This window comes from Ursus arctos, chromosome X (assembly GCF_023065955.2).
Source record: "Ursus arctos isolate Adak ecotype North America chromosome X, UrsArc2.0, whole genome shotgun sequence".
In the NCBI taxonomy this organism is placed as follows: domain Eukaryota; kingdom Metazoa; phylum Chordata; class Mammalia; order Carnivora; family Ursidae; genus Ursus; species Ursus arctos.
The window spans coordinates 42,072,265-42,084,494 of NC_079873.1; the positions used below are offsets into that span (position 1 = coordinate 42,072,265).

Here is a 12,230-nt window from a genome sequence, read left to right on the forward strand (position 1 = left end):
AAGTATCAGTGGGGATTGAGCAGGACAAACGAGCCTCCCTCCTCAGATATTAATAAATGACAAATACGGAACCTGGACCTCTACCTCCATGTGGTATTACTAAGGCAGAAACCTCTTTCCCCTGACAAAGTGGTGTTGGAGGAAGCTAGAAAATAGAAAATTTAAATATGATTCTAAGTTTCATAACATAATACTCAAATTTTCTATATTTCAATTGAAAATGACTTGTCATACTAAGAACAAGGATGATCTCAAACTATAAGAAAAAAGATGATCAATGGAGACCAATATCAAGATGACAGGAATGTTAGACTCATATGACAAAGGAGCCATCCTAAAAAACATTTCAATGAGCAACTACAGACATACACGAAACACATGAAAAAAATACAAATTCCAAGCAAAGAAATAGCAAGCCTTGACAAAGAAATAGAAGATATAAAGGAGAATCAAATGGAATTTTAGAACTTAAAAATACAATATAAAAAAACCCTAAATGAATAATCTTAACATCAAAATGGAAGGAACACAAGAATTGGTGAACTTAAAGACAGAACAATAAAAATTACCCAGTAAGAAATACAAAAGAAACTAGACTGAAAAAAATGCAGAGAAACCCAGAGACCTGTGGGACTATAATGAAAGTTCTAACATTAATGGCACTGGTATCCCAGAAGGAGAGAGGAAAGCAGGACTAAAAAAAGTCCTTGAACAAATAATGCCTGAAAACTCCCCATATATGGCAAAAGATATAAACCTCCAAATTCAAAAAGGTAAGCAAACTCCAGTAGGATAAACTCAAAGAAATTCAATACCAAGACACATCTTAACCAAATCCCTGAAAGCTAAAGACAAAGTCTTGAAAGCAAAGAGAGAGAGAGAGAAAGAGAGAGAGTGGCTATCTTTCTTCTATAGGAAAGACAATTTGAAAGACATCTGATTTCTCATGGTGAACCAATGCAAGCAGAAGAAAGTGGCACAATATTTTTCAACTGCTGGAAGAAAAGAACTGTCAACCCAGAATCCCATATCCAGGGAAAATATCCTTCAGAAAGGAAGGGGAAATAGAGACATTCTCAAATGAAGGAAACTAAGATATTCATCACTGGCAGACTTATCCTAAAAGAATGGCTAAAGGAAGTTCTCTGAAAAGGAAATGACAAAATAAGGAATCCTGGAATATCTGAAAGGAAGAAACAACTTGGAAAAAATACACACGCACACACACACACACACACACACGACTTCCTTCTCTTCAGTTTTCTAAATTATGTTTGATAGTGGAAACAAACACTATAATAATATTTGATGTGATTCTAACTGTATATAGAGTAAATATTGAAGGAAGTTTTATTATAAACAAGGGAGAATGAATGGATGTAAAGGAAGATAAATTTTCAATAATTAACCCAAACTGATAAAATGACAATACCAAAAGACTGAGATAGAATATATATATATATATAGATAGATAGAATATATATATATATATATATATATATATATATATATATAAAACGTAATACCTATAGATAGAATATATATATATAGATAGAATATATATACAGATAGAATATATATATATATATTCATATATATAACGTAATACCTATAGCTACCACTATAAAATCAATATGAACAGATATACCTAAAAACTATAGATAAATAAAAATTGAATTCTAACCAATGTTTAACCCACGGTAAGGCACACACACACAAAGAAAACAAAGAAACGAAAGACAAAAAAGTACAAAGAGAAAACAAATGTTAGATTTAAGTCCTAGCATATCTATAATTACATTAAATATAAATGGTCTAGAAACATCAATTGAAAGACAGAGACTGGCAGAGTGCATAAAACACATGGCCCAACTATATACTGTGGAAAGAAAGTCACTTCAAATAAAACAATAAAGGCAGGTTGAAAGTAAAAGGATGGAAAAACACATCATGTAAATATTAATCAAAAGAAGGAAGGAATGGCTATTTAATGCTCATTTCAGAATGAAGAAAATTACTGGAGAAAGAAAGCAACACTGCAAAAATGATAAAAGTGTCAATCCACCAAGATGATATAACAATCCTAAATTTGTAAGTATCAAACAACAGAACTGCAAGATACAAGAACAAAAATTGATAAAACTGGAAGGAGAAATACACAAATCCACAATTATACTTGGAGACTTCAATACTCCTCTCTTAACAGAAATAACTAGAGAGAAAACAAACAAGGATATAGAAGAAGCAACATTACCATCAACCAACAAGATCTAATCTACAATTAGAGAATACCTCACCTAACTACAGTAGGATACATATTACTTTCAAGTGCTCATGGAACATATGCCAAGATAGACTATATCCTGGGCTATGAAACAAACCTGAACAGATTTAAAAGAACTGAAATCATACAAAGTATATTCTCTGAACACAATGAAATCAAACTAGAATAATAGAAAACAAATGGAAACTAAACAACATAGTTATAAATAATCTATGGATCAAAGAGGCACTCTCTAGAGAAATCACAAACTACGTTAACTAAATGAAAGTAAAAATGCAACATATCAAAATCTGTGAGATACAGCTGAAACAGTGTTGAGGAAAATTTATAGCACTAAGTCCTTATATTTGAAAAGAAAAAAGGTTCAAATCAATAAGCTAAGTTCCTACAGCAAAAAGCAAGAAAAAGAAGGGTGAAAGAAACCCTTCAGAAGGCAGGATACAGTAAAGATAAGAGCAAAAATCAATAAAATTGAAAAAAATAGAGAAAATCAATGGGAAAAAACCTGATTCTTTGAAAAAGTTAATAAAATTGAAAAATCTCTAGCAAGATGGACAAAGAAAAAAAGAGAGAAGGTATAAATTACCAATACCAGGAATGAAATAGGTACTATCACTATAGACTTTGTGGATATTAAAAAGACAATAAGGGAATCCTATGAATAATTCTATATACATAAATTTGACAATTTAGATGAATTGGACAAACTTTTTGAAAACTACAAATTACCACAGCTTACCCAATATGAAATAGATCATTTGAATACTCCTATAATTATTAGGGAAATTTAATTCATAAATTGAAAATTATCACACACAAAAAAATTCCAAGGCCAGATGGTTTTGCTGGAGAATTTTACCGAATACTTAAAGAATTAGAACCCATTCGACACAATATTTTCCAGAAAATCAAAAAAGAAGGAATACTTCTCAATTCATTTTATGAAGCTAGTGTTACCTTGATGTAGAAACCAGACAGAGCTAGTATAAAATATAAAATACAGTCCTCATGAAGAATGATACATTTAACTTAAAAATCCTTAACAAGAGAGGAGAAAAGATGGCAGAGGAGTAGGGGACACCTTTTTCAGCTGGTCCCCTGAGTCGAGCTGGATATCTACCAGACCATCCTGAACACCCATGAAATCAGCCTGAGACACAGGAAGATACATCTGGATCTCTACAAATGAACATCTCGAGTGCTGAGTATTGAGGTAGGAAGCGGGGAACTGCGAATCGGGGCACAGATATCGGAAGGTAAATGGAAGGGGGAAGGAGCCGACTTCCTTGGGCACCAGGAAGTAGAAGCCACCTGCACTGGGAGCCAGACTCCCAGACCCGCACCCACTAGAAAGCAGACTGAGACCGTGAGCCTGGGAATGCGCATGTGACCAAACTGAAAACTAGAGCTCCAGAGCGCAGACGAACCACACTGAAACAGGGAGCTCGGGAGTGCCTGTGGGAATGGGGGGTGGCTGGCAGTGTTAGAAGCACAAAGGACAGTGATGTGCCGGCCCTGGAAGTGAGGGCTGGGAGAGCGGCTGTGGGGTGCACAACCTGGGACACTGCAGGGTTTTTAGCAGCACTGATGGAAACCGAGTTAAAGTGGCCAAGAGAGCTCAGTGGAGAGTGGACTGTGATGTCTCTGTTCTGAGACAAAGGCTAGGATGCGGCCACTGTGGCTCTGACTCTCAGAAGAGTCACAGCAAACCACCAGGGAAAGCCTCCAGAGAACAAAAGCCCGGAAATACCAGCTCACATTGTGCCCATCCCCATTCCCCCTCACAGGGGACAGGGCGACTCTACCCAAACAGGGTTGTCTGAGTATTAGCGCGGCAGGCCCCTCCCCCAGAAGGCACCCTGAAAAATCAAGAAGCCCACAACCCTAAGGCCCCTATAAAACAAGTGCACACTGCCTGGGTCCTGGTCAATAATTTGGGCTCTGGGCATCACCGCAACCTCTCCTCGTCAGAATGACGAGGAAGAATAAATCCCCCCCAGCAAAGAAAAGATAACGAGTCTGTGGCCTCTGCCACAGAACTGATGGATATGGATATAACCAAATTGTCAGAAATGGAGTTCAGAGTAACAATGGTCAAGACAATGTGTAGACTTGAAAAAAATATTGACGAAAATATTAACAAGAATATAGAATCTCTAAGGGTGGAAATGAGAGTGAATCTGGCAAAAATGCTATGAATGAAATGTAGTCTAAACTAGACGCTCTGACAGCCAGAGTAAATGAGGCAGAAGAACGAATTAATGAATTGGAGGATGGGATGGTAGAAGAGAAAGTTAAAACAGAAACTTGGCTCAAAAAAATCCAATCTCAAGAATGTAGATTACAGGAGATTACTGACTCAATGAAACATTCCAATGTCAGAATCATCGGTATCCCTGAGGGGATGGAGAAAGAGAGAGGTCTAGAAGAGATATTTGAACAAATTGTAGCTGAGAACTTCCCTAATCTGGCAAAGGAATCAAGCATTCATGTCCAAGAGGCAGAGAGGACGTCTCCCAAGATCAATGAGAACAGACCAACACCACATCACATAATAGTACAATTTGCAAACATTAGATCCAAGGATACAATCTTGAAAGCAGCCAGGGGGAAGAGAATTCTCACCTACAGAGGGAGGTACAGGAGAATAACGTCAGACCTGTCTACAGAGACCTGGCAGGCCAGGAAGGGTTGGCAAGGTATTTTCATAGCTCTGTCTGAGAAGAACACGCAGCCAAGGATCCTTTATCCAGCAAGGTTGTCATTCAGAATCGATGGAGAGATGAGGACATTGGCAGAAACTGACCAAATTTGTAACCACCAAACCAGGCCTACAGAAGATATTAAGGGGGGTTCTATAAAAGTAAAAAGGCCCCAAGAGTGATACAGAACAGAAATTTACAATCTATAGAAACAAAGAATTCACAGGCAACATGACACCATTAAAAACATATCTCTCAATAATCACTCTCAATGTGAATGGCCTAAATGCTCCCATAAATGCCACAGGGTTGCAGATTGGATAAAAAGACATGACCCATCCATATGCTGTCTACAAGAGACTCATTTTGAACCTAAAGATACATCCAGACTGAAAGTGAAGGGATAGAAAACCATTTTACATGCCAATGGACCTCAAAAGAAAGCTGGGGAAGCAATTCTTAATGGATGTATCGAACAAGTGGATATGACAATTGTAACTATCTATGCCCCAATAGGGGAGCAGCAAGAAACACAAGCCAACTCTTAACCAGAATAAAGAGACATATAGATAATAATACGTTAATAGTAGGGGACCTCAACACTCCGCTATCTGCAATAGATAGATCAACTAAGCAGAAAATCAACAAAGAAACAAGAGCTTTCAATGACATACTAGACCAGATGGACTTCATAGATATATATAGAACACTACACCCCAGAATAACAGAATACTCAGTCTTTTCGAATGCACATGGAACTTTCTCCAGAATAGACCATATACTGGGTCACAAAACAGGTCTCAACCTATAGCAAAAGACTGAGATTATTCCCTGCATTTTCTCAGACCACAGTGCTTTGAAACTGGAACTCAATCACAAGGAAAAATCGGGAAGAAACTCAAACACTTGGAAACTAAGAACCACCCTGCTCAAGAATGATTGGGTAAACCAGGAAATTAAAAATCAGTTTAAACAATTTCTGGAGACCAACAAGAATGAAAACACAACAGTTCAAAACCTATGGGATACTGCAAAGGCAGTCCTAAGGGGCAAATACATAGCCATCCAAGCCTCACTCAAAAGAATAGAAAAATCTAAAATGCAGTTTTTATATTCTCACCTCATGAAGCTGGAATTGGAATAGAAGAACAGGCCTAAACCACACATGAGAAGGCAATTGATCAAGATTAGAGCAGCGATCAATGAATTAGAAACCAGGAGCACAGTAAAGCAGATCCATGGAACTAGAAGTTGGTTCTTTGAAAGAATTAATAAGATCGATAAGCCACTGGCCAGACTTTTTCAAAAGAATAGAGAAAGGACCCAAATTAATAATATTATGAGTGAAAGGGGAGAGATCACAACCAACACCGATGAAATAGGAAGGATCATTAGAAACTTTTATCAACAGCTTTATGCCAATAAATCAAAGAAACTGGAAGAAATGGATGCCTTCCTGGAAACCTATAAACTACCAAGACTGAAACAGGAAGAAATTGATTATTGAAACAGACCTATTAATTATGACGAGATTGAAGCAGTGATCAGAAACCTCCCTGAAAACAAGGGTCCAGGGCCTGACAGATTCCTTGGGGAATTCTACCAAACATTCAAAGAAGCAATAATACCTATTCTCCTGAAGCTGTTTCAAAAAATAGAAATAGAAGGAAAACTACCAAACTCATTCTATGAGGCCAGTATTACCTTGATCCCCAAACCAGGCAAAGACCCCATCAAAAAAGAGAATTACAGACTGATATCCCTGATGAATATGGATGCCAAAATTCTCAAGATCCTAGCTAATAGGATCCAACAGTACATTAAAAGGATTATCCATCAAGACCAAGTGGGATTCTTCCCTGGGATGCAGTGGTGGTTCAACATTCAGAAATCAATCAGTATAATAGATCATATCAACAACAAAAGAGTCAAGAACCATATGAACCTCTCAATTGATGCAGAAAAAGCATTTGACAAAATACAACATCTTTTGCTGATTAAAACCCTTCAGAGTGTAGGGATAGAGGTTACATTCCTCAATTTTATCTATGAAAAGCCTCCAGCCAATATCATTCTCAGGAACATGACAAGGATGCCCACTCTCACCATTATTATTCGACATACTACTAGAAGTCCTTGCAACAGCAATCAGACAACAAAAAGGGATAAAAGGTATCCAAATCAGCAAAGAAGAAGTCAAAATGTCTCTCTCTGCAGATGACATGATACTGTATATGGAAAACCCAAAAGACTCCACCCCCAAACTACTAGAACTTATAGAGCAATTCAGTAATGTGGCGGGATACAAAATCAATGCTCAGAATCAGTTGCATTTCTATACACGAACAATGAGACTGAAGAAAGAGAAATTAGGGAATCCATTCCATTTACAATAGCACCAAAAATCATACGTTATCTTGGAATTAACTTAACCAGAGATGTAAAGGACCTATATTCTTGAAACTACAAATCACTCTTGAAAGACATTGAAAGAGACACAAAATGGTGGGAAAATATTCCACGCTCATGGATCGGAAGAATAAACATAGTTAAAATGTCTATGCTACCCAGATCGATCTTTCAATGCCATCCCGATCAAAATACCAATGACATTTTTCAAAGAACTGGAACAAACAGCCCTCTGTGTGGAACCAGAAAAGGCCCTGAATTGCCAAGGAATTGTTGAAAAGGAAAAACAAAGCTGGGGGCATCACGTTGCTGGATTTCAAGCTATACTACAAAGCTGTGATCACAAAGACAGCATGGTACTGGCACAAAAACAGACACACAGACCAATGGAACAGAATAGAGAACCCAGAAATGGACCTACGGCTCTTTGATCAACTAATCTTTGACAAAGCAGGAAAAAACATCCAGTGGAAAAAAAGACAGTCTCTTCAATAAATGGTGCTGGGAAAATTGGACAGCTATACACACAAGAATGAAACTTGACCACTCTCTCACACCATACACAAAGATAAACTCCAAATGGATGAAAGACCTCAATGTGAGACAGGAATCCATCAAAATCCTAGAGGAGAACATAGGCTGCAACCTCTTTGACATTGGCCACAGCAACTTTTTCATAACACATCTCCAAAGGCAAGAGAAACAAAAGAAAAAATGAACTTTTGGGACTTCATCAAGATCAAAAGCTTCTGCAGAGCCAAGGAAACAGTCAAAAAAACTAAGAGGCAGCCCACAGAATGGGAGAATATATTTGCAAATGACACTACAGATAAAAGACTAGTATCCAAGATCTACAAAGAACTTCTCAAACTCAATATACGTGAAACAAATAATCAAATCAAAAAATGGGCAGAAGATATGAACAGATACTTTTCCAATGAAGACATAGAAATGGCTAACAGACATATGAAAAAATATTCAAAATCATTAGCCATCAGGGAAATTCAAATCAAAACCACATTGAGATACCACCTTACATCAGTTAGAATGGCAAAAATTGACAAGGCAGGAAACAACAAATGTTGGAGAGGGTGTGGGTAAAGGGGAACCCTGTTACACTGTTGGTGGGAATGCACGTTGGTACAGCCACTTTGGAAAAAAGTATGGAGGTTCCTTAAAAAGTTAAAAATTGAGCTACCCTATGACCCAGCCATTGCACTACTGGGTATTTACCCCAAGATACAGATGTAGTGAAGAGAAGGGCCATATGCACCCCAATGTTCATAGCAGCATTGTCCACAATAGCTAAATTGTGGAAGGAGCGGAGATGACCTTCAACAGATGACTGGATTAAGAAGATGTGGTCCATATATACAATGGAATATTACTCAGCCATCAGAAAGAAGGATTACACAACATTTGCAGCAACATGGATGGGAGTGGAGGAGATAATGCTAAGCGAAATAAATGAAGCAGAGAAAGACAATTATCATATGGTTTCACTCATTTATGGAACATAAGAAATAGGAAGATCAGTAAGAGAAAGAAGGGAAGAATGAAGGGGGGGTTAAGGAGAAGGGGAAATGAACCATGTAGGACTCTTGACTCTGGGAAACAAACTGAGGGCTTCAGAGGGGAGGGGGGTGGGGGATTGGGATAGGCCAGTGATGGGTATTAAGGAGGGCACATATTGCATGGTGTACTGGGTGTTATACACAAATAATGAATCATGGAACATTACATCAGAAACTAAGGATATTCTGTATGGTGCCTAACATAACAAAATAAAAATTATTATTAAAAAAATCCTTAACAAAATATCAGAAAACAGAATTTGGCAATATATACAAAGAGTTACATAATGTGGCCAAGTGAGATTTATTCTTGTGTTGTAAAGCTGGTTCTTTCAAATATCAGTCAATGTAATATCCTATCAACAGGCTAAAGAAGAAAACTCATACAATCATACAGTGATGCAGAAAAAGCATTTGATAAAATCCAACATCCTGTCATCTTAACAACTCTCAGCATACATGGAATAAAGGGGAACTCCATCAACTTGATAAAGGCTATCTACAAAAATCCTACTGCTAACATCATACTTAATAATGAAAGACTGAATGATTTCCCCCTAAGATCAGAAAAAAGTAAATGATATCTCCTCTCACCCTCTTATTCAACACAGCACTGGAATTTATGGACAGCATTATAAGTAAGTAAAAGCAATAAAAACCATTCAGAATGGAAAGGAAGAAATAAAACTGTCCCTATTTGCAGATGACATATGTAGAAAACCCCAAGGAATCTAAAACCAAAAACAAACAAACAAAAGAAACTCCAAGAACTCACAAGTTCAGCAAATTTGAAGCATACAAGATCAACACACAAAAATAATCACATTTCATACACTAACAATGAACATATGGAAACAAATTTTTAAAAATAACATTTATAATTGATGCAAAGTAGATGAAGTACTTAGGTGTAAATCTAACAGAACACATATTGGATGTGTATGCTGAAAACTACAGCAAAGGTGATAAAATAAACCAAAGGTCTAAATAGAGATACACTGTGTTCATGGATTGGAAGACAACACAATAAAGATGTCAATTCTCCCCAAATTCATATACAGATTTAATGCAATTCCTATCAAAATCTCATCAAGATTTTTTGCATGTATAGACACAATTATTCTAGAAAGGCAGGAGAAGTAGGAACAAAATAGAAAATCCAAAAATAGACCCAAACAGATATGCTCAACTTATTTCCAATAAAGTTGCAAAAACAATTCGAAGGAGGAAAGATAGCCTTTTCAACAAATGGTGCTGTAACAATTGGACAACTACTGGCCTAAAATTGAACCTCGATGTAAATCTCATACAGAAAAAAACTCAAAATGGATCATGGATCTAATGTAAACATAAAACTACACGTGTTTTAGAAAAAAAATAGGAGAAAATCTTTAGAATCTAGGATTATGCAAATGATTCTTAAATTGACACCAAAAGCATGATCCATTAAAAGAAACATTGATAAACTGGATTTAGGGTACATCATTCATTCTTCATTAACTGTTACCACAGACTATTACATACTAGGTGCCGCAACTTTTAAGATGATTATGATGCTGTCCTAGCCTTTAACAAGTTCATAGTTTAGCAGGGAAAAGAGACACCTAAACTGAGAGTTATGATGACATACGGTAAGTCCACAGAGAAGAGAACCATGAGCTGTCTTATGGGAATGAGGAATGGCCTGTAATGTATAGTAGGGCCCTTTATCACTGAGTAGGGGCTTACCAGGTAAAGAAGAAGTGGGAGACTATTCCAAGCAGAGAGATAAGTATCTGTAAGGCAAAGAGTTGTGAAAGGATACTGTGTTCAGGAAATGGTTAAGATGTTCAAGGAGGCTAAAAACCATGAAATGTGAAAGAAGACATATTTGAGGTAGCTTCAAAAGGATTTACTAACTGCTTAGATAAAAATGAAATGGGTAGCTAAGATAAAGGAGGGATCAAGGTGCTTCTCTAAGTCCTACTTTAGGGAACTAAGACTATTCAATGAGATTGGGAACAGGAAAGAAAGGGGGTTCTTATTTTTGGATGGGGGGACATATCAAGACATTTTGAGGTTGAGAAACTGTGTTTCTAGACAAAACTGTCCTTCGAACAACTGGAAATATGAGGTTGGTATTCAGAAAATAGTTCTGGGCTAGAGATGTAAATGTGAGAGGCATCAGTATTCAGGTAGTTGAAGCCATGGCAATAAATTATGTTACATATTGAAAGGATAGACTGAGAAGCTGGGTTTGTGTGTATGTGTGAGGGACAAAAAGAAATTGATGGAGCAAAGTCCAGTGTTCTTTTTTTGACTGCTTGCCATTCAGTCTTCACAAAAGTAGTTTAGATTCCCCCCAATGCATTAACATTTAGAGAACTCTGGCTTGAATAAAATAAAGGGATGAAAGGCTGTAGTTCATCCATTTCTCAGCAATTGCTGCCAACTCCCTTCTCCTCTTCAGTCTCAGCATGGCATCTCTGGGGAGGTAAGGATCTGCTGAGGTCAGAAAAGAAAATTCCATAGCTTTCTTTGGTAAATTATCACTGACTACAGAAAGTGATTTGGAGGTCCTCTAGAAGACCTCACTAAAATACCCCCTGCTAGAAATGATGCCATTTCTTTTTGTGCTGTCCTTAATGGGGGGACAAAACAACAGACATCCTGTTGTGCATATCACAGAAAGTGTTTTTTGGTATGGACAGCATGGGAAAGTAGATTTTTCAAAAAAGTTAAAAATGAAGTAGCTGATGAGAAGTCTTAGGGTTGACAGCAAAAAAGGGATAGATGGGGAGACCATGGGACTCAATTATGGTACAGTAGAAAAGCAGATCTTTTTTCTAGAGAATTATTTCAGTACTTAAAAGCAGTTATTAAGTCATTATGTCCTGTTTTACAAAACAAATATATAAAGAATCCAATACACAGCTTATTTACTTTGCAAGGCAAAAATCCTCCATGAACATTACATTCGTTGTGAAATAAATTAAGTTGGCATTTTTGTTTTCATTTTTTTAAACCATCCATGGCAAGTGGCTATTTCTAAGAGGCTGAAAACTTTATCTTCTCCGGATTGAATAATCTTGATTTTTTTACAAAGCCTGCACTTGGATGACTTTTCTATCCATTAATCATTTTATAGCACTTCCTGGATTGCTCACCAAACTCTCTGCACCCATCTTTAGCCATTATGATAGGATCACTTCAACTCTCTGATCAAAAACTGTGTTTAAATATTGTTCAAAAAAGCCCTTGAAGAAAACATTTCAGAGAAAA

The 12,230-nt window shown here is 37.0% G+C and overlaps 1 protein-coding gene across 1 annotated transcript in view; it reads right to left on the reverse strand.

Moving 5' to 3' along the window:
- SHROOM4 (shroom family member 4) overlaps positions 1–12,230 on the reverse strand; it is a 249,861-nt gene that overhangs the window by 67,618 nt on the left and 170,013 nt on the right. The gene's annotated exons all lie outside the window — the stretch shown is intronic.